The 23,583-nt window shown below is 38.8% G+C and overlaps 1 protein-coding gene across 5 annotated transcripts in view; it reads left to right on the forward strand.

Annotated features, from left to right (window-relative positions):
- The window catches only part of OSBPL9 (oxysterol binding protein like 9), a 200,663-nt gene that overhangs the window by 43,082 nt on the left and 133,998 nt on the right, over positions 1-23,583 (forward strand). The gene's annotated exons all lie outside the window — the stretch shown is intronic.

The following is a 23,583-nucleotide window of genomic DNA, read 5'->3' on the forward strand; positions in this document are numbered from 1 at the left end:
GCTAAAGGCAAGAAAGAGTACTTGGTTGGGGATATAATTTCTAGTACTCCATTACATCTAAAGATGAGCCTACCTTTATCATAACTGGGTAAATCAGCTTCTAGTAGTCTTTTCTTCCTCAGACTCCTGTTGCTTTCTCTCTGCCATCTTTTTTCTGCATGTTTACTTTTGAAGATGTGAATATATTTGGTAAACATATTGTTGTCTTTATTAGCAGTAGCTAATTGGCAGAAATGGGAAATAGCTAAAGAAACCAAATTCTTTTTTTTCCCTTCAATTTATTGAAACTAAAGGAAAACAAAAACAGTGAACTTTTCTCCTACTCCACCCCCAGCTTCTGGCAACTACCAGTCTGTTCATTGTATCTGTGAACTTGGTGTGTGGTTTGTTGTTGTTGTTGTTGTTTTAGGATTCTACATGTAAGAGAGATCAGACAGTATTTGTTTTTCTTTGTCTGACTTGTTTCACGTGTCATAACAGCCTCATGGCCACTTCATGTTGCAAATGACTGGATTTCATTCATTTTTATGGTTGAATAATGCTCCAGTGTGTGTGTGTGTGTGTGTGTGTGTGTGTGTGTGTGTGTGTGTACACATACAGATATATAAAGAAATATATATAACACAATTTCTTTATTCATCCACCAGTGGATACTTAACTAATTTTCATATCTTTGCTGTTATATATAATGCTGCCGTGAACATGGGGTGCATATATCTTTTTAAATTAGTGTTTTCATGGTCTTCAGATAAATACATAGAAGTATAATTGCTGGGTCATATGGTAGTTCTCATTAATTTTGGAGGAACCTCATACTTTTTTTCTGTAGTGGCTGCACCAATTTACATTTCTACCAACATTACATGAGAGTTATGTTTTCTCCACATCTTCACCAACACTTATTATTTCTTGTCCCCTTTTTTTTTTAGTTGCTTCATAAAAACAATTATGAAATTTCCCTTCATTTTCTTTCTTATTGAGGTAAAATTGGTTTATAGCATTATATTACTTTCAGGTATACAATATAATAATTTGATATTTGTATACACTACAAAATGATTACAGTAATCTTGTTACCATCTATGACCATGCAGTTGACTTCCTTCACCCATTTTGTACCTTCCAACCCTCTTCCCCTCTGATGACCTGTTCTCTGTAGCCATGAGTTTTGTTTTGTTTGTTCATTTGCTTTCTTTGAATAAATACCCAGAAGTTGAATAGCTGGATCATATATATGATAGTTCTATTTAATTTTTTGAGGAACCACTGTACTATTTTCCACAGTGGCTGCACCAATTTACATCCCCACTAACAGTGTACAAGGTTTCCTTTTCTCCATGTTCTCTACAACACTTGTTATTTCTTGTCTTTTTGATAAGTCGTTTTAATAGGTATGAGGTGCTATCTCATGTTTTTTATTTGTATTTCCCTGATAATCAGTGATGTTGAACATCTTCTCATGTGCCTGTTGGCCACCTTATGTCTTCTTTGGAATAATGTGTCTAAATGGGCACATCCTCTGCCCATTTTTAAATTGGGTTGTTTGGGTTTTTTTGCTATTGAGTGTATGAGTTCTTTATACATTGTGGATTTTAACCTCTTATTGGTAGGTGACTTGCAAATATTTTTTCCCGTTTAATAAGTTGCATTCTCATTTTGTTGATGATTTCCTTTGCAAGGCAGGATTTTAGTTTGATGTCATCCCACTTGTTTATTTTTGCTCTTGTTGCCTTTGCTTTTGGAGTCAGAACAATGTCAAGGAGCTTACCACTTATGTTTTCCTCAAGTTTTATGGTTTCAGGTCTTATGTTCAAGTCTTTAATCAATTTGAGTTAATTTTTGTGTGCAGTATAAGAAAATGGTCCACTTTCATTCTTCTGCGTTTCATTGTCCAGTTTTCCCAGCACCATTTATTAAAGAGACTTTTCTTTTCTCATTGTATGTTCTTGGCTCCTTTGTCATAAATTAACTGACCATAGATGTGTGGGTTTATTTCTGGGCTCTCTATTCTGTTCCATTGATTGATGTGTCTGAAAAATGCTCACAGGTTAAGGGTTCAGTTCCGCAAGCCCGCCCTCCACCCTTTACTTCAAATACTAATTGCAAGCCCCAGGCTATTACCTGTGTTTTGACGGACCAGCTACAGATTGGAGGTTCCAACAGCCTCCTCCTTAATTAATTTAAGATTAATTTTCTAGAGCAACTCAGAACTCAGGGAAACATGTTTACCAGTTTACTAAAGGATATGAATCAGCAGCCAGATAAAGAGATATAAGACAAGATAAGGATAAAGGGTATGGGGCTTCTACGTCCTCTTCAGGCATGCCACTGCCCCCCATCTCCATGTGTTCACTAACCTGGAAGCTCTCTGAACCCAGTCCTTTTGGGTTTTTATGGAAGCTTCAGTGCATAGTCATGATTGACTAAGTCTTTGGCCATTGGCTGATTCAGCCTCCAACCTCTCTCCTCTCCATGGTTGGAGGTGGGGTCGACTACAAGTTCCAACTGTTTAATCACATGATTGGTCCTCCTGCCAACAAGCCCGCATCCTTATGTGCGTTCTAAAATTTGCCTTGTTAACAAAAGACACTGCACACTCTCAATACCTAGGAAAATCCAAAGGTTTTGGGAGCTGTAAGTCAGAAACTATAGAAGAAGATAAATATATATGAGAAATATATTTTGGTCTTCTGAATAACCAAATATATATTTCTTATAAATTTCTTATAAATCACTTGCAACATTGTGATTTATGAGAAATATGTATTTGGTTATACAGAAGACCAAAATATATTTCTCATAAATCACAATGTTGCAAGTTGATTTCTAGTTTCATATGATTGTGTTCAGAGAAGATGCTTTATATGATGTCAGTCTTCTTAAATGTATTGAGACTTGTTTTGTGGCCTAATGGGACCTATCCTGGAGAATGTTGCATGTGCACTTAAGGAGAATGTGTATTTTGCTGCTTTTGAATGGAATGTTCTGTTATTTATCTATTAAGTCCATTTGGCCAAATGTGTCTTTTAAGGCCAGTGTTTCTGTATTGATTTTTCTGTCTGGTTGATCTATCCATTAATGAAAATATATTGAAGTCCCCTACTATTATTGTATTGTTATCAATTTCTTCCTTTAGGTTTGTTAATATTTGTTTTATATATTTTGGTTCTTCTATGTTGGGTGCAAAAATATTTACAAATGTTATATCCTATTTTGGATTGACCCATTTATCATTATGTAATACCTTTCTTTGTCTTTTATTACAGTCTTTGTTTTAAAGTCTATTTTGTCTGATATAAGGATAGCTAAACAAGTTTTCTTTTGATTTTCATTTGTACAGAATATCTTTTTCTGTCCCTTCAGTTTCAGTCTGCATGTGTCCTTTGATCTGAAGTGAGTCTCTTTCAGGTGACATATAAAGGAGTCTAGTTGTTGTTTTTGTGTGTGTGTGTTTTTTAGCCCATTCTGCCACTCTTTGTCTTTTGATTGGGAATTTAGTTCATTTACATTTAAAGTAATCATTGATAAGTATGTATTTATAGCCATTTTGTTTTTTGTTTTCTGGTTGTTTTTGTAGTTCCTCTCTGTTCTTTTCTGTTGCTCTCTACCCTTGTGGTTTCATGTCTTTCTTTAGTATTATGTTTAGATTACTTTTTCATTATAGGTTTTTGCTTTGCAGTTGGCCATGGGGTTCACAAATAACAGTCTTTATATATAACAGCATATTTTAAGTCAATAACAACTTATAAAAACTCTACATTTTTGTTACCCTTCCACCATGTTTTATGTTTTTGATGTCATACTTTACATCGTTTTATTTTGTGTATCCCTTAACTAATTATTGCAGTTATAGTTGGTTTTACTGTTTTTGTCTTTTAACCTTTATACTAGCTTTATAAATGGTTAATCTCTCACCTTTACTATATATTAGCCTTACTAGTGAGTTTTTTACTTCCATATGTTTTCTTGTTATTAGATGGTGCCTTTTCTTTTCAGCTTAAAGATGTCACTTTAACATTAATTAAAAGGCCAGTTTGTTTATTTATTTATTTGTTTATTTATTTAAATATGAAATTTATTGTCAAATTGGTTTCTATATAACATCCAGTGCTCATCCCAACAGGTGCCCTCCTCAATGGTCATCACCCACTTTCCCCTCCCTCCCACCCCCCCCATCAACCCTCAGTTTATTCTCAGTTTTTAAGAGTCTCTTATGGTTTGGCTCCCTCCCTCTCTTTTTTTTTTTCCCCTTCCCCTCCCCCATGGTCTTCTGTTAAGTTTCTCAGGCTCCACATAAGAGTGAAAATGGTATCGGTCTTTCTCTGTATGACTTATTTCACTTAGCATAACACTCTCCAGTTCCATCCACATTGCTACAAAAGGCCGTATTTCATTCTTTCTCATTGTAAAAGGCCAGTTTAATGGTGACGAACTCCTTTATCATGTACTTGCCTGGAAAATTCTCTTTCTTCTGAACTTTTGAATGATAACTTGGCTGAGTACAGTATTCTTGATTGGAAGTTTTTTCTTTCAGCACTTTGAATATAACGTTCACTCCCTTCTGACCTATGAAGTTTTTGCTAAAAACTCTTACATGAGTTCTCTTGTATATCACAAGTCTCTTTTTAAGAGTCTCTCTTTGGCGTGCCTGGGTGGCTCAGTTGGTTGTGTCTGACTTTGGGTCATGTCATGATCTCGTGGTTTGTGAGTTGGAGCCCCACATTGGGCTCTGTGCTGACAGCTCAAGAGCCTGGAGTCTGCCTCAGATTCTGTGTTTCCCTCTCTCTCTGCCCCTTCCCCTGCTTGCACTCTGTCTGTCTCTCTCAAAAATAAATAAACATTAAAAAAAAATTAAAAAAAAAAGATTCTCTCTGTAACTTCTGATATTTTATTAATTTATTTTTAAAAGTTTATTTATTCTGGGGTGCCTGGGTGGCTCAGTCGGTTGAGCGTCCGACTTTGGCTCAGGCCATGGTCTCACGGCTTGTAAGTTTGAGCCCCGCGTCAGGCTCTGTGCTGACAGCTCAGATCCTGGAGCCTGCTTCGGATTCTGTGTCTCCCTCTCTCTCTGCCCCTCCCCCACTCACACTCTATCTCTCTCTCCTTCAAAAATAAATAAATATCAAAAAATTTTTTTAAAAATAAATAAAAGTTTATTTATTCTGAGAGAACATGCGTGTAAGCAGGGGAGGGGCAGAGAGGAAGAGAGAATCCCAAGCAGGCTCCACCTCAGCAGCGTGAAGTCTGATGCAGGGCTTGAACCCACACACTGTGAGATCATGACCTGAGCTGAAACCAAGAGTTGGACACTTAACCAACTGAACCACCCAGGTGCCCTGACATTTTAGTTATAGTGTGTCTTGATATGGATATCTTTGGGTTCATCTTATTGGTAACTCTCTGTACTTCCTGGACCTGTATGTCTGTTTCTTTCCCCAGGTTAGGGAAATTTTTAACCACTATTTCTTCAAATAAGACTCTTGCCCCTTTCTCTCACTCTTCTGGGAGCCCTGTGATGCAAATGTTAGTTTATTTGATGTTTCATATGTCCCTTAAACTGTCTTCCCTTTTTCTTCATCCTTTTGCTGTTCTGCTTGGGTGAGTTCCACTGCTTTGTCTTCAAGTTGACTGATGTTTTCTTCTGCTTCATCTAATCTGCTGTTGAACCCCTTGAGTGTTTTTTTTTTTTTTTTTTTTTTTTAAGTAGGCTCTATGTCTAGTATGGAGTACAATGTGGGGCTTGAACTCATGACCCTGAGATCAAGACCTGAGCTGAGATCAAGAGTTGGACACTTAACCGACTGGGCCACTGAAACACACCTCAAGTATTTTTCAGTTCAATTAGTGTATTCAGTTCTGTGACTTCTATTTTGTACTTTTTCATATTTTCTATTTCTCTAAGTTCCCCCTATGTTTATCCATTCTTCTCTCCAGTTTGGTGAGCATCCTTATGACTATTTTTTTTTTAATGTTTACTTTTGAGAGAGAGAGAGAGAGAGAGAAACGGTGTGAGCAGGAGAGGGGCAGAGAGAGGGAGATACAGAATCTGAAGTAGGCTCCAGGCTCTGAGCTGTCAGCACAGTGCCTGATGTGGGGCTCAAACTCACGAGCTGTGAGAACATGACCTGATCTCAAGTCAGGTGCTTAACCGACTAAGCCTCCCAGGTTCCCCACATCCTTATGACTATTAAGTTGAACTCTTAGGTAAATTACTTGTCTCTGTTTCAAGGTTTTTTTTCTGAGGTTTTATCTTGGTCTTTCATTTGGAACATACTCTGTTTTTTTCATTTTGCTTGACTCTCACCCACCTCTCCCAGTCTTAAAGGAGTGGCCTCATGTAGGAGGTGAAACTTGTCATTCAACCCTTCCTTAGCTCTTGGTTGTCTTTCAAACCTTAATGCTTGTCCAAGCAGCTTGTTATATTTGTAATAGCTCCCAGTAGTTTAGGATGTGCCAAGACTTGTCAGTGTCCCAAAGGGGAGGATCTCAGCACCTATATTCAAACTGACTGGAAGCCAGACCCTGAGGTCTGAGCTTTTAAATGTATGGAATTATAGGGATGCCTGGGTGGCTCAGTTCGTTAAGCGCTTGACTTTGGCTCAGGTCACGATCTCACGGTTTGTGAGTTCAAGCCCCATGTTGGGCTCTGTGCTGACAGCTCGGAGCCTGGAGCCTGCTTCAGATTCTGTGTCTCCCTCTCTGTCTGCCCCTCCCTGACTCATGCTTTGTCTATCTCTCAAAAATAAATAAACATTAAAAAAATTAATAACCCCCCCTCAAAAGTATGCAATTATATACAGTCCTTTGGGACTGTAAATGTAAGCCCTACTGGCCATCAGAGCCAGGCCATCTGGAGGCATCCCCTGGATGTCAGTCACACAGAAATTGGGGCTGCAGATGCATGTATGAGCTCTATTTTTGGGTGATACCAGCGAACTAGAGCAAGGCAGAGGAAGAGGGCCAAGATGGTGTCCACAGCCTATGTTTCCTGAGAACAGCTCCATAGGTCACTAAATATACGCCACATGTGAAGCCTGCCTCTCAAACCAAAGCTACTGGATGAGCAAAGGGGTCCCCTTCACAGAACGATTGGGGAGTGTGCCCTAATCTGCTGTTTGTGTAGTTGTAGCCTGCCAAGACCCATCTCTTCTCTTACCACAATCTTGTGGGACCCAGCAATGCAACCCACCCTGGCCACTAGAGCCAGGTAATTAAAGGACATTCCTTGGGCAGTAGCCAGAAAATCTGGCTGGGCTTCAGGCATAAAAACCAGGGTACCAGACATGTGTAAAGCTTCCATCCAGGAGACACTGGTGCTCTGGTGTGTGGCAGAAGATGAATGTGAAGGTAGCGGCCACCCTCCAAGGTCTTGGGAAAGGATTACAGTTCGTCCCAGGATGCATGTTTAATTAAAAGCCCCTCAGGCTGTAGTCCTGATGTTTAGCTAGTTTCCTTCACAGAAAGACTGAGCTCCTGGGTCTGTTGCCTCTTGTACTTGGGGTGGTAACCATTTAAGAATTTCTTCTCTGTTGGTTACAGACTGTGGGACCCACAAATGTAAACCCCACTGGTTACCAAAGTAAGGTGATATAGAGGGGTCCCCTGGTAGAAATTGCAAAAATCAGAGCAGCAGACGAGTATACTCTTCTTTCTGGGTGACACTGATTATTACAGTCCTATGGGACCAGGAGTGCAAGCTCCCCTGGCCTCCAGATCAAGAGGCATCTCCTACGCAGTAGCCTGCCACAGTTGGGCACTAGACATATGTAAAAGCTCCCTTCCAAGAGATACTCTCCAGCATAGCAAAAGGAGAGTGTGAAAATGGCATCCACCAGTTTCTATCCGTGGATAATATTCCAAGAGGCTTTTAGATGTGTGTATTAAATTAGATGCCTGTCTGTTAGGCTGATGCTTTAATATTAGCAGGTGAGCTTCCTTCACTTTAAGTCTGGGTGTGATCAGCTGTCTGTGAGCTGGGCCTTGGGGTGGGTGAATCAGAGCACTTGAGCCTTTTAGGAGCAGTTTCCCAGCTTGCTGGAGTCTTGTGGGTCTCCAGATGCAAGTCCAGTTGATTTTCAAAGATGTTTTGTCTCTCGAGTGTATGTCTTAAAAGTTGGGATGCCTGATGTGAGGTTTGAACCCTTTGCTCCTCAAGGAGAAACTCCAGGTTTTGAGTTCTCTCCTGGTAATGGGATGCAGTACCTGGAGTATGGTTTATGGTAAGATTTTGTCCCAGCCTCTCCTACCCACTTTGATGTGGTTTTCATCTCATTTGTTGGATGTGTAGTTTGTCACTCAACCAGCATTTAAGGTTTTTGAAAGAGGAAATTATTCCATGTATAACTGTAGACTCAGTATGTTTGTGGGAGGAGGTGAGTTCAGGATCTTCCTATGTTGCCATCTTGTATCAGAATCCAAAAACAAAATCTAATGGGAAAATCTCGTGCAGAGATACAAATAAGTATGGTGAATTTGCAGGATGGAAATGAGATAGACAGGCTTGTTCTGAGCTGATGATGTATATGTGATAGCATTAAGGTTTTTTAAAATTCAACTTATTATACTGTTTACTGTTTTTTTCTTTCCACTGGTTTCTCTTTTGTTGCCTTGGTTTTATTGTTTTTCTAAGCACTGTTATTGACCTTAGTCACTGCTCAGTCTGGTATTAACTGCTTTCTTGGCTTGAGATAGCTAAGTAGACTTTGGCAGAGCTGTTTTGAGACAGCTCTTCCGTTGAATTCAATCTGAATTTGGCCCAATGTCCCATTGTTACATTTAATGGACTATTTTTTTTTCTTTTAAATGTAGCTTAATTACTAACCCTTGTGACTACCATCCAGGTTAAGAAATAGAATTTTGGCAGGTATGCTGGAAGCCTCTTTATGTGCCCTATTTAAATTACAGGCCCCTCCCTGTCTCTTAAAGTAACCACTATTTTATAATAGCAATCACTTCTTGGATTTACATTCCTAAATTCTATACTTTGGTCTTGCCCTTCTTTTTAACTTGATAACTTTTATTTGTAATTTACCTGTTGAAGAATCCAGATCTTTTGACCTATAGATTTCCATAGTGTGGATTTTACTGATTGCACACAGCTGTAATTCTGCATACTCCTCTTGCCCTCTGTTTTTCCTGCAAATTAGCAAGCGGATGCACAGACTAGATCAGACTCAGGGTTGATCCTTTTGGTAACACTCTAGGGGGTGGTATGTTCTTTTATCAAGAGATATATAATGTCTGGTTTTTGCTCATGATTGATATTAACAGCTACTGATGCTTAGTACATAGATTCATTAACTCATTTTGGGATTGCAAAATTGTGATATTTCATCATTTTGTTTTAATTTTTATTAGAAATAATTTTACAAGGAGATAGTTCTCTTCATGTATTTGCTTACCCAGTGCTACAGATCAAATAAATAGGATAAGTGCTTGATTATTTCCTTTTACTCACCCAGTTTTCAAGATAGTGAATTGACTTAAAATAATACTGATTTAGGGGTGCTTGGGTGACTCAGTTGGTTAAGTGTCCAGCTTCAGCTCAGGTCATGATCTCATGGTTTGTGAGTTCCAGCCCCACCTAGGGCTCTGTGCTGACAGCTTGGAGCCTAGAGCCTGCTTCATATTCTGTGTTTCCCTCTTTCTCTGCCCCTTCCCTGCTTACACTCTGTCTCTCTCAAAAATAAATAAACTTAAAAAAAATAATACTGATATATATATATGTGTGTGTGTGTGTGTATACACACACACATAAATTGATAGCAGACTCAAACAGATATTTGTACACCCATATTCATAGCAGCATTACTCACAGTAGCCTAGAAGCAGAAGCAACCTGGTATTCATTCAGTAGATGAATGGATATACAAAGTGGTGTGTGTGTGTGTGTGTGTGTGTGTGTGTGTATAATAGAATATTATTTAGTCTTAAAAAGGAAGGAAATTCTGACACATGCATGCTACAACATGGATGAACCTTGAGGACATTATACTAAGTGAAATAAGCCAGTCACAAAAAGATAATACTGTATGATTCTACTTAGTTGAGGTAACTAGAGTAGTCAAATTCATGGAAAGTGGTAGTTTCCAGGGGTTGAGGGGAAGGGAAATTGGGAAGTTAGTGTTTAATGGGTACATGGCTATAGATTGGGAAAATGAAAAAGTTCTGGAGATGGATATTGATGATCACACAACAGTGTGAATATACTTAATGCCACTAAATTAAACACTTAAAAATGTTTGAATGGTAAATTTTATGTGTGTTTCAGCACAATTAAAAAACATCTACCTGAAAAGGAAAAAAAAAAACCCACACTATTGCCTCTTTATTATCTCAGTTCTGTAAATGAGACACTTCAGAAGCATTCTCTGCTTAAGGTCTCACAAGGCTGAAATCAAGGTATTGACTAGGCTGGATTCCTTCCTTCCTTCCTTCCTTCCTTCCTTCCTTCCTTCCTTCCTTCCTTCCTTCCTTCCTTCCTTCCTTCCTTCCTTTAATTTTACTCTCAAGTTAGTTAACATACAATGCAGTCTTGGCTTCAGGAGTAGAATCCAGTGATTCATCACTTATATATAACACCCAGTGCTCATCCCAGCAAGTGCCCTCTTCAATGCCCATCACCTATTTTCTCCACCCCCCCCACGCTCCACCCCCATCAACCCTCAGTTTGTTCTCTGTATTTAAGAATCTCTTACAAACGGGAACCCTCTTGCACTGTTGGTGGGAATGCAAATTGGTGCAGCCACTCTGGAAAACAGTGCGGAGGTTCCTCAAAAAATTAAAAATAGACCTACCCTATGACCCTGCAATAGCACTGCTAGGAATTTACCCAAGGCACACAGGAGTACTGATGCATAGGGGCACTTGTACCCCAATGTTTAAATTTTTTTTTTTTCAACGTTTTTTATTTATTTTTGGGACAGAGAGAGACAGAGCATGAACGGGGGAGGGGCAGAGAGAGAGGGAGACACAGAATCGGAAACAGGCTCCAGGCTCCGAACCATCAGCCCAGAGCCTGACGCGGGGCTCGAACTCACGGACCGCGAGATCGTGACCTGGCCGAAGTCGGACGCTTAACCGACTGCGCCACCCAGGCGCCCCTGTACCCCAATGTTTATAGCAGCATTCTCAACAATAGCCAAATTATGGAAAGAGCCTAAATGTCCATCAACTGATGAATGGATAAAGAAATTGTGGTTTATATACACAATGGAGTACTACGTGGCAATGAGAAAGAATGAAATATGGCCCTTTGTAGCAACATGGATGGAACTGGAGAGTGTTATGCTAAGTGAAATAAGCCATACAGAGAAAGACAGATACCATATGTTTTCACTCTTATGTGGATCCTGAGAAACTTAACAGAAACCCATGGTGGGGGGGAGGGGAAGGGAAAAGAAAAAAAAAAAAGGAGGTTAGAGTGGGAGAGAGCCAAAGCATAAGAGACTCTTAAAAACTGAGAACAAACTGAGGGTTGATGGGGGGTGGGAGGGAGGGGAGGGTGGGTGATGGGTGTTGAGGAGGGCACCTTTTGGGATGAGCACTGGGTGTTGTATGGAAACCAATCTGACAATAAACTTCATATATTGAAAAAAATTAAAAAAAAAAGAATCTCTTACGGTTTACCTACCTCTCTGCATTTATCTTATTTTTCCTACCCTTCCCCTGTTTCTCAAATTCCATGAGTGAAATCATGTGATATCTGTCTTTCTCTGACTGACTTATTTTGCTTAGCTTAACACCCTCCAGTTCTATCCATGTTGTTGCGAATGGCAAGATTTCATTCTTTTTCATTGCCGAGTAGTATTCCATTGTATGTATGTATGTGTGTGTGTGTACACACACACACCACATCCTCTTAATCCATTCATCAGTTAACAGACATTTGGGCTCTTCCCATAATTTGGCTATTGTTGATAGCACTGCTATAAACATTGGGATGCATGTGCCTCTTTGAATCCTTTGGATCCTTTGGATAAATTCCTAGTAGTGCAATTTCTGGGTCAGAGGGTAATTCTATTTTTAATATTTTGAGGAACCTCCACACTGTTTTCCAGAGTGGCTGCACCATTTTGCATTCCCACAAACATTGCAAGAGGGTTCCCCTTTCTCCACATCCTTGCCAACATCTATTGTTTCCTGAGTTGTTAATTTTAGCTACTCTGACCAGTGTGAGGTGGTATCTCATTGTGGTTTTGATTTGTATTTCCCTGATGATGAGTAATTTTAAGTATCTTTTCATGTGTCTATTTGCCATCTGGATGTGTTCTTTAGAAAAGTGTCTGTTCATGTCCTCTATCCATTTCTTCACTGAGTTGTTTTTTTGGGTTTTGAGTATGTAGAGTATCATGTCATCTGTGAAGAGTGAAAGTTTGACAACTTCTTTGCCAATTTGAATGCCTTTTAATTCATTTTGTTGTCTGATTGCTGATTGACTTCCAATACTATGTTAAACAACAGTGATGAGAGTGGACATCCCTGTCATGTTCCTGATCTCAGGGGAAAAGTTCTCATTTTTTCCCCATTGAGGATGATGTTAGCTGTGGGCCTTTCATATATGGCTTTTATGATGTTAAGGTATGTTCCTTCTATCCCAGCTTTCTTGAGGGTTTTTATTAAGAAAGGATGCTGTATTTTGTCAGATGCTTTTTCTGCATCTATTGTGACAGTATCATATGGTTCTTATCCTTTCTTCTGTTAATGTGATGTATCATGTTGATTGGTTTGCGAATATTGAACTAGCCCTGCAACCCGGAATGAATCCCACTTGATCATGGTGAATAATACTTTTAATATACTGTTGATTTCGATTTACTAGTATCCTGTTGAAAATTTTTGCATCCATGTTCATCAAGGATATTGGCCTGTAATTCTCTTTTTTTTTTTTTTTTTAATTTTTTTTTTTAACGTTTATTTATTTTTGAGACAGAGAGAGACAGAGCATGAACGGGGGAGGGGCAGAGAGAGAGGGAGACACAGAATAGGAAACAGGCTCCAGGCTCTGAGCCATCAGCCCGGAGCCCGATGCGGGGCTCGAACTCATGGACCGCGAGATCGTGACCTGAGCTGAAGTCGGACGCTTAACCGACTGCGCCACTCAGGTGCCCCTGTAATTCTCTTTTTTAGTGGGGTCTTTGTCTGGTTTAGGAATCAAGGTAATGCTGGCTTCATAGAATGAGTCTGGAGGCTTTCCTTAAGTTTCTATTTTTTGGAACAGTTTGAGAAGAATAGGTATTAACTCTTCTTTTTTTTTATTTTTTTAAAAAAAAATTTTTTTTTTTCAACGTTTATTTATTTTTGGGACAGAGAGAGACAGAGCATGAACGGGGGAGGGGCAGAGAGAGAGAGGGAGACACAGAATCGGAAACAGGCTCCAGGCTCTGAGCCATCAGCCCAGAGCCCGACGCGGGGCTCGAACTCCTGGACCGCGAGATCGTGACCTGGCTGAAGTCGGACGCTTAACCGACTGCGCCACCCAGGCGCCCCTAGGTATTAACTCTTCTTTAAATGTCTGGTACAATTCCCCTGGGAAGCTATCTGGCCCAAGACTCTTATTTTTTGGGAGATTTTTGATAACCTATTTAATTTCTTTGCTGGTTATAGGTCTGTTCAAACTTTTCTATTTCTTCCAGTTTGAGTTTTGGTAGTGTGTGAGTGTCTAGGAATTTGTCCATTTCTTCCAGATTGTCCAGTTTGTTGGCATATAATTTTTCATAGTACTAATAATTATATTTCTGTGATGTTCGTTGTCATCTCTCCTCTTTCATTTGTGATTTTATCTGAGTTCTCTCTCTTTTCTTTTTGAGAAGTCTGGCTAGGGGTTTATCAATTTTATTTATTCTTTCAAAACACCAGCTCTTAGATTCATTGATCTGTTCTACTGTTTGGGTTTTTTTGTTTTTTGTTTTTTGGTTTTTTTTTTGAATTCTATGTTGTTTATTTCTGCTCTCATCTTTATTATTTCTCTTCTGCTAGCTTTGGGCTTTCTTTGCTGTTGGCTTTCTAGCTCCTTTAGGTATAAGGTTAGGTTGTGTATTTGGGACCTTTCTTGCTTCTTGAGATAGGCCTGAATTGCAATGTGTTTTTCTCTTAGGACTGCCTTTGCTGCATCCCAAAGGGTTTGGACTGTCATGTTTTCATTTTCATTTGCTTGTATGTTTTTAAATTTCTTGTTTAATTTCCTGGTTGACCCATTCATTCTTTAGTACGATGTTCTTTAAACTCCATGTATTTGGGGGCTTTCTAGATTTTTTCTTGTGGTTTATTTCAAGTTTCATAGTGTTGTGATCTGGAAATATGCATGCTATGACTTCAGTCATTTTATATTTATTGAGGGCTGTTTTGTGATGCAGTATGTGATCTGTTTTGTAGAATGTTCCGTGTGCACTTGAGAAGAATGTGTATTCTTCTGCTTTAGGATGTAAAATTTTCAATATATCTGTTAAGTCCATCTGATCAAATGTGTCATTCAGAGCCATTGTTTTTCTGCCTAGACTGCCTAGATGATCTGTTCATTGTTGTAAGTGGAGTATTAAAGTCCCGTACCATCATGGTATTATAATCTGTACATTTGTTTATGTTTGTGATTAATTGATTTATATATTTGGCTTTCATGTTGGGAGTATAAACATTTACAATGATTAGCTCTTCTTGATGGATAAACCCCTTAATTATGATATAATGCCTTTCTTCCTCTCTTGTTACAGTCTATATTTTTATTTATTTTTTATTTTTTTTAATTTATTTATTTTGAGAGAGAAAGAGAGAGTGAGGAGGGGAGAGGCAAAGAGAGGGAAAGAGAGAATTCCAAGCAGGCTCCACACTGCCAGTGCAAAGCCCAACACAGGGCTTGAACCCATGAACTGCAAGATCATGACCTGAGTTGAAACCCAGAGTTGGACACTTAACCAACTGAGCCACCCAGGTGCCCATAGAAGTCTTTGTTTTAAAACCTAATTTGTCTGAAATATCATATGACTTCACTCATATGAGGACTTTAACACACAGAACAGATGGACACAAGGAAAGGGAAGCAAAAATAATATAAAAACAGGGAGGGGGACAAAACATAAGAGACTCTTAAATATGGAGAACAAACAGAGGGTTACTGGAGGGGTTGTGGGAGGGGGGATGGGCTAAATGGGTAAGGGGCATTAAGGAATCTACCCATGAAATCATTGTTGCACTATATGCTAACTAACTTGGATGTAAATTTAAAAAAAAAATCTAGTTTGTCTGATATAAGTATGGCTATTCCAGCTTTCTTTTGACATCCAGTAGCATGATAGATGGCTCTCCATCCCCTCAGTTTCTTTTTTAATTAAAAAAAAATTTTTTTTTAATTTTATTTTTGAGAGAGTCAGCACGAAAGAGGGAGACACAGAATCCAAAGCAGGCTCCAGGTTCTGAGTTGGCAGCACAGAGCCTGATGTGGGGCTTGAAGTCACAAACCATGAGATCATGACCTAAGCTGAAGTCGGCGCTCAACCGACTAAGCCACCTAGGCACCCCCATCCCCTCAGTTTCAATCTGCAGGTGTCATCAGGTCTAAATTGAGTCTCTAGTAGGCCGCATTCCTATGCTTTTTTCAAGCACGCTATTAGTCTTATGACTGTTACTCTAAATTCTTGTTTAGATATGTTGTTTATATCTGTTTTGAGCAATTCTCTGGCTGTCATTTTTTTCCTGGATTTTCTTTTGAGGAGAATTCTTGTTTCATCATTTTGGCTAGGTTTTTGTATTTTACATGTTTTAATAGTTGGATGTGTCCTGTACCTGTGAGTACTACTGTATTAAAAAGGGGTCATACACTTTCCAGGGCCTAGTGCTTCAGGAAGTGTTTTTGGAGTGTGTTGTGTGCACTCTGTTGTTGCATTTGGGCTGCTCTATCCTGCCGGTCAGTCCTCTGCAAAGCTCCTTCTTGCTTGTGGTGGAGTGTTTGGACCTTCTGCCAGGTGTGCTTTGATTTGTTTGTTGAAGCAACGCTTGAAAAAAGGAAAGGTATGGGAAAGGTATCCCTTTGTATGGAATCAGGCTCCCCCTACCCCCGTACCACCCCCCCCCCCCAAGACAAAAATGAAAGGGGTGAAAAAGACCAAGCAGAGAATAAAAAACAAAAAGCAAAGACAGAAAACCCTATAAGGTTTAATCCAGAGAGAGAGAAAGGAAAATAAAGGAGATATAGAAAAGGCATAAAAAGAATGTAATACAAATGCCTAATTAAACAAACAAAACGGGAAAAAACCCTATATATATATACATATATATATACACATATATATATAAAACATAATATATATATATATATATAATATGAATTGACCAAAAACAAATCAGAAACTATGAACCTGATTCCAAAAGAAAAAAAAAACAAGAAGGTAGAAAGAAAAAGAGAAGAGCAAACAGACAAACACACTAACCGACAAAAACACAAAACAGTTGTCTGTTGGTGCCTGGGACCAGTGGCTGTGCTGGTCTGGAGGAGAGGCCATCAGTTTCCTCAGTAGATCAGTCTCTGTAAATAAGAGGTTACCAGGCACGGAGGGGTGGGGTTTGGTGTAAGCAGGTCCCCTCCTCTGGGGGCCACTGTGCTGCTCTCTGAAGTCCCACTGTGTTGGTGTTGGGGAGAAAAATGGCGACACCTCAACCTCTCCTTCCCAGACCAGGTGTCTCAAAACATGCTGTTCAGGCAGCCCTCACAGAGTAGCAGTTGGCTTGCCCTGCTCCACAGTTCTCCCCCGCCTCCTAGGCACTTGGCTGGGATTCAAAACCTGATGTCTTAAAGAACCCTGCACCTCTTCTGGGGTGGACCCTCTGGGAGGACCCTCTTCTGGGGTAGCGCCACTCAGGTCTGCAGATAAAAGTCCTTTGGCTGGAGCCTGCAGCATCTTTTGTCCTTGGGGAGGCAATAAACCCTTTTCCCACAGTACTTGAGTTCGGAGACTTCTCTCTCAGTGCGCCCCTGAGGTTGCTTTTCCACTGCCAGGCATGTGCACACGGTTCAGGCTTAATTGAGCCTGATATTCAGCAGCTAAGGCTGTTTGCAGAGTAGAAGCTGGCACTCTCTGTATTTCTTGTTCTCCAGTGTGTGGTCCGGAGAGGTTTTCCTTTTGTTTCAACTCAGTACCACAATTCCATAGCCTCTCTTTCTCTCCCTTTTATCTCTCCACAGAAGGGGTTCTCTCCTCTCCATGCCTGTGCCATTCACATACACGCACCTTGATTCTGCCATGCTGTCTCCCTCCACCTGTGGATATCCTTCTGCCACTTTGCAGATTGATTTCCTGGGTTTTCCAGGTGATCTGACCTTAAAATGGCTGTGTTTGAAGGAAAGGGAAATCCCAGTCCTTCCGCTCATTGGGCTGAGCTCTTATCTGTAGGCCCTGAGGAAGAATCTAAGGGTCCAGGTCATTCAGGTTATTGGCAAAATTCAGTTCCTTGTGACTGTAGGACTGAGGTTCTTTTTTTCTTGCTAGCTGTCATCTGGGTTCTTCTCTCAACTTCTAAAAGCTGCACATACTATTTGTCATGTGTCCCCTTCCATCTTCAAGGTGGCAGGGCAGATACCTTGAATCCTTCTAGTGCTTTGTATCTCTCTTACTCCCCATTTTGCTACTAGCTGCAAAAAAACACCGCTTTTAAAAGGCCTCGTATGATTAGGTTACACCACCAGATAATCTCCCTTTTGCCATAATCACTCCAGTGATAACTCATTCTGTAATATAATAACTGCATAGATAGGTCATCACATTCATAGGTTTCCACCCACCTATGAAAGGGAGATTGTATAGGGGCAAGGGTCATTTAGGGTCTTTCTTTTTTCTTTTTTTAGAATGTAGCTTATTACAGAGCATGACAGAGAAGAACAGATATACCTGTGTTTGAGTCTTATTTTTGCCTTTTACATGTTGACTGGAAGAGGGAAGCTGTCTGTAAGCTTCCTGAGTTTGAGTTTTCTCTTTAAAGTGGGTATTATAATACCCTTGCAGAATTTTGTGACAATTAAGCACCTGGCACATAGATGGAAGCTGTTAATTCATTGTGTGTGTGTGTGTGTGTGTGTGTGTGTGTGTGTGTGTGTGTGGTTTAAGAGTCTTTGTGGTATTTTCAAAGTGCTGGACTGCCATTTGGCTTCCTATTTCAGAATCATTTGGAGACTTTGTTTACAATTATGTTCCCTCCTCCTACTCTCTAGACAAACTGTTTTAGAATAGGGTCTAGAACATGTTTTTTATTTTTTTTTTTGATTAATTAATTTATTTTAAGAGAGAGAGAGAGAGAGAGAGAGAAAGAGAACAAGAGTGGGAGGGGTAGACAGAGAGTGAGAGGAAGAATCCCAACCAGGCTCTGCACTTCTAGCATGGAGCCTGACGCGGGGCTTGAACTCACAAATCATGAGGTCATGACCTGAGCTGAAACCCAAGAGTCGGATGCTTAACTGACTGACCCACCCAAGCGCCCCTAGAACCTATTTTTAAAAATAGATTCTCCAGGTGATTTTATTGTGTAGCCAAGTTTGGGGCAACTGGTGTAGTAGAGTCAGAGACCTGGGGTTAAATCTCACTCAGCTCCACCCCTTACTGACTCTGTGCCATTGGGTACATTTCTTAACCTCTGTGAAGATAAACTATAATTTACAGGGTTGTTGTAAGGCTTAGCAATTATATATGGACAGGGTTGGGCACATATTACGCATCTAATACATGATAACTGCTATGGATGACGATGATGATAATGGTGGCAATAGACAGTGCATTTAACATCTAGATTCCAAGTGAGCTTAATGAGCTATCATTGATTGTCTTGGGCCATAGATCTCTCCCTGCCTCTCCATCCATCCCAGACTGTGTTCCAACCACACTGTACTTGTATTTCCTTACTGTGTTTCTTCATTCATCATTGCTTCTGATATACTGATATATTTTTTTCTTATGACAGAAATTCTGTGCCCTTGTCTGGTAAGCTCATCTTTTAAAGACTTTTCAAATGTTCCTTCTTCTGTATAGCACTTCTGATCCACATCTGTCTAAACAGACTTGGTCCTCCTGTATCTTTACATTTGCCACTTATATCCATGAAAGTACTTATTACATAGTATTACATGTTATTTTATCTGTTTTCCCTACTCAGTAGTGAGTTCCCATCCACTGTCACAGTGTCTGCTTATGTAGTAAGTAGGTACTCAAAAAATGCTTAGTGTTGATTTTGTAGATTTAGAAAAATAATGAATAAATGTTGTGGAATTTGCCTTTACTACAGTTTGCTTGCAAAAGAACTATGGAAGTTATCTTCAACACAGTATGAGCCAGTGGTATGGTATGATTTCTTAAAAAAACAAAGCAGGGGGTGCCTGCTGACTTATTTGGTAGACCATGTGACTCTTGATGTCAGGGTCTTGAGGTCAGGCCCCACATTGGGTGTGGAGCCTACTTAAAATTAAAAACAAAAACAAAGCAGAACACACAGGTGGTTTTAATCTACATAAAAGGAGAATAGGGAAAGGAACAAGTAGTTATTGAGGAAGCTCTCCTAGCAGGTAGTGTGCTGGATGATTTTCACATGTAATCCCATAATAATCTTGTCAGGTAAATGATGTTATTTCATTTTACAGATAAGGAGACAGACTCAGGCTACTTTTAGCAACTTACCAAGGTCACAAAGTAAATGGTGAATCTAGGATTGAACTTGAGTCTGTCTCATTACTAAACTCTGTTTAATCTTTAGTGTTACCAGACTCCTGTTCTTTTTGACTTACAAGAGTTAATGCAGACACACTCCAACTTGTGACAAGGTAGTGTCAAACCAGTGGAGGAAAGCAGAACTGTGAAAAACCATTTCCTTCCCATCTATTTATTGTCTTTGACTACATTAGTGGCAAAGTATATGCCACTAGATGGTGCCCTTGCCTTGACGGAAAAGTAAAATGTTGGTTGAGACCTAGGGTCTGATTCCATCTGTCCCACACACATACTAGCCAAAAGCAAAGTACTGACATTTCCAGGAAAAATCTTCAAAAGGGAGAAGTAATAATACTAAAAAGGTAGTGTGAGATATAGATAAAAACAAGCCATACATAAAATGGAATTCAAATCCAGATTCTGCCTCTTACTAGCTCGTGTCTTTAGGCAACTCATCTATTCTGTGCTGAGTCCTATTTTCTGGAATGGGCATCATGTTATTTACTCATAGAATTATGAATATCAAAATAATTGATATACTAAAAAGTATTCTAATACAGTGTGCTGGTCATCAGAGTTGACTGATTTCCTGAGGGATATGTCATCTGTTCTCTTTTCTTTTAGTTCATCACAAGAGAGGTCAGCAGTGTATTGTGATGGATTATTACTAGTCTTAGCACTGGGGTACATGCACCCCAATGTGTATAGCAGCATTATTAACAATAGCTAAACTATGGAGAGAGCCCAAATGTCCATTGACTGATGAATAAAGAAGAAGTTTTATACACACACACACATACACACGAATATTACTCAGTCATCAAAAAGAATGAAATCTTGCCATTTGCAACAACATGGATGGAGCTAGAATGTATTATGCTAAGTGAAGTAAGTCAATCAGAGAAAGACAAATACCATATGATTTCACTCATATGTGGAATCTAAGAAACAAAACAGATAAACATACGGGAAGGGGGGAAAAGAGGAGAGAGGGAAACAGACCACAAGAGTCTCTCTTTTTTTTTTTTAATTTTAATGTTTATTTGTTTTTGAGAGAGAGAGAGACAGACAGACAGACAGACAGACTGAGCCAGGGAGGGACAGAGAGAGCGGGAGATAAAGACTTTGAAGCAGGCTCCAGACTCTGAGCTGTCAGCACAGAGCCTGATGGCGGGCTCGAACCCACAAATTGTGAGATCGTGACCTCAGCTGAAGTCAGATGCTTAACTGACTGAAGCCACCCAGCTGCCCCAATAGACTCTTAGTGATAGAGAACAAACTGAGGGTTGATGGAGGGAGATGGGCTAGATGGGTGATGGGTATTCAGGAGGGTACTTGTGATGAGCACTGGGTGTTGTATGTAAGTGATGAATCACTGAATTCTACTCCTGAAACCAATATTGAACTGTATGTTAACTAAATTTAAGGAAAAAAAAAGAAAGAAATAGCCTTCCAAAATGAACTTAACTACAACAGAAAATAAAATGTGGTGAAACAGAAAAAACATAGTTTTAGCACTGACTTTTTCTGCTAGTGCCTTATTTCATTGATTCTACATTATTTTTTCAAATGTTAACATCTCGGGCATTGGGATTCATCTTACAATTATTGCCATCCTAGAATGGATGCAATAAGGTATTTTTAGTTTTATGTATAAGCTTAAGAATGTGTTCAGTTTTGTCCCCTTAGAGCTGCATCCTGTAAGAACTTTTGTCCGTTGTTTTGTCATTTCATTATGAAAAATGACTCTATTAATTTCTTCCTTTTTTGTTAATTCATTAGCTTTTTTGCAAACATCATCTCTTCCTGAATTTGACCCTGAAAATATCGTCCCTTGGGGAAGATGTAAATTTCTGTTTAATCTTTTCATTGACACATACATACCATTTTGCTATATTTTCTGAATGTTTGCAATATTTCATAATTACAAATTAAATTAAAAATAGGAAAGTGATGGAGGCACCTGGGTGGCTCAGTCAGTTAAGTGTCTGACTCTTGATTTTGGCTCAGGTCATGATCTTGCTGCTGTGGGATAGAGCCTGAATCAGGCTCCATGCTGAGCAAAGCCTGTTTGGGATTCTCTCTCTCCCTCTCAAAAATAAATAAACAAACTTAAAAAAAAAATAAGAAAGTGATGAAATGTTAGCCAGGAAATGTTAGCCAAAAGAAAGCTTAGAAACAGTATTAATATGAGACCTACTATACTTTAAGAAAAAGAAATTTAAATTATTATGGAAAAAGAATAACAAAAACACATTTCACATAGATAACATTCCTTGACAAAAGTAGAATAAATTAAGAAACCTTTAACAAAACAGTAACCACTCCCTGCCTTACAAACATACTTCTAAATAATTCATTGGTGAATGTAGAAATAATAATGGAAATTATGAAATATTTAAACCTGAATAATAATGAAAGGATCACATGTTAAAGCTGCATCTAAGGCAGTCTGTGATTTATAATTTTAATACAAAACAGTGATTGAAAATTAATGAACTAAGCATTAACTCTAAAAATTAGAAAAAGAAAAAGGTAATAATAAAGTAATAAAAAAATAACAAAGGAAATTTTTAGGCCAGTGTCCTTTATTAATATAGATGTCAAAGTCGTAAACAAAATACAGCAAACCATACACAGTGATGTATAAACAAAAAGTATTACGACCAAATGAAGTTTATTCCAGTAATACTATGATGCTAATTTGAAAATTAATTAAAGTTATTTATCCTATTAATAGATCAAAAGAGGAAGAACTACATGATCATTTGAATAAATGCAAAACAAGCAGTGACTAAAATGAAACATGCCTTCAAGATTAAGCAAGCTAGAAATAGAAGAGAATAATCTCAACCTGATAAGGGGTATTTACTGCAATACTACAGTGTATTTAATAGTGAAATAGTAGAAGCATTCTCTTTAAAGTCAGTAGCAAACATAAGTGGCTGCTTTTGCTACTCCTTTAAATATTGTGCTCTGGAGGTCCTAGTAAATGCTATAAGACAAAAGATATGGAAAATATAAGGCCTGGAAGGAGGAATGAGAATTAGGATTTGCTGATGATGTCTCTGTAACCGTACTATAGGTCCTGGCAAATGTGTAACACAAGAATAAGAAATAAGAATTCAAAGAAAAAGGATTGGAAGAGAAGAATAAACATTACTGGTATTTGCAGATGATAATGTTTGTCTACATAAAAAAACTTCACAAGAATCTACAGAAAAACTATTTGAAAGACTAACCTTCAGCAAAGTTTTTGGATATCAAATCAATATGCAGAAAACATATAGTGTTCCTTATACAACCCACGAACAATTAGAAAAATGTTATTAAAAAATATAATAGCCAGAAGTTATTAGGGATATATTTTACAAGATCTGTGCATTCCTTTGGTGGAGGAAAACTGTAACACATCACTGAAAGACTAAAGGAAGATCTGACCATTAAAAAAATCTATACTATTCCTACTTGTTAAACTCAATATCATGTATATGCTTATATCCCTTAAATTAATCTGTAAATACATGTGATTCAGTCAAAACCACAATTAGGCTTATTAAATGACTTGCCAAGGTGATTCTAAAAGTCATTTAAAATGGTAAAGGGGCAAGAAAAATTTGAAGAATAAGGAGTTGGGGGACTTGCCATTCCTAAGACTTTTTATGAAACTGGTAATTCAAATGATATGGTGTTGATATAAGGGGAAAGAAATTGATCAGTGTCAAAGAAGAGAAAACTCAAATAGAACCACACAACTATGACAGTTCAGAATATGACAACATTTCAAACCAGATACTGTCACTCAGTAAATGAAGCTGGATCAAGTGACTGCCCATATGGGAAAAATAACATTTACTTCCTACCTTATGCTATACACAATAAATTCCAGAAGTATTAAAGGTAT

Source organism: Lynx canadensis, chromosome C1 (genome assembly GCF_007474595.2).
Source record: "Lynx canadensis isolate LIC74 chromosome C1, mLynCan4.pri.v2, whole genome shotgun sequence".
Lineage (NCBI taxonomy): Eukaryota > Metazoa > Chordata > Mammalia > Carnivora > Felidae > Lynx > Lynx canadensis.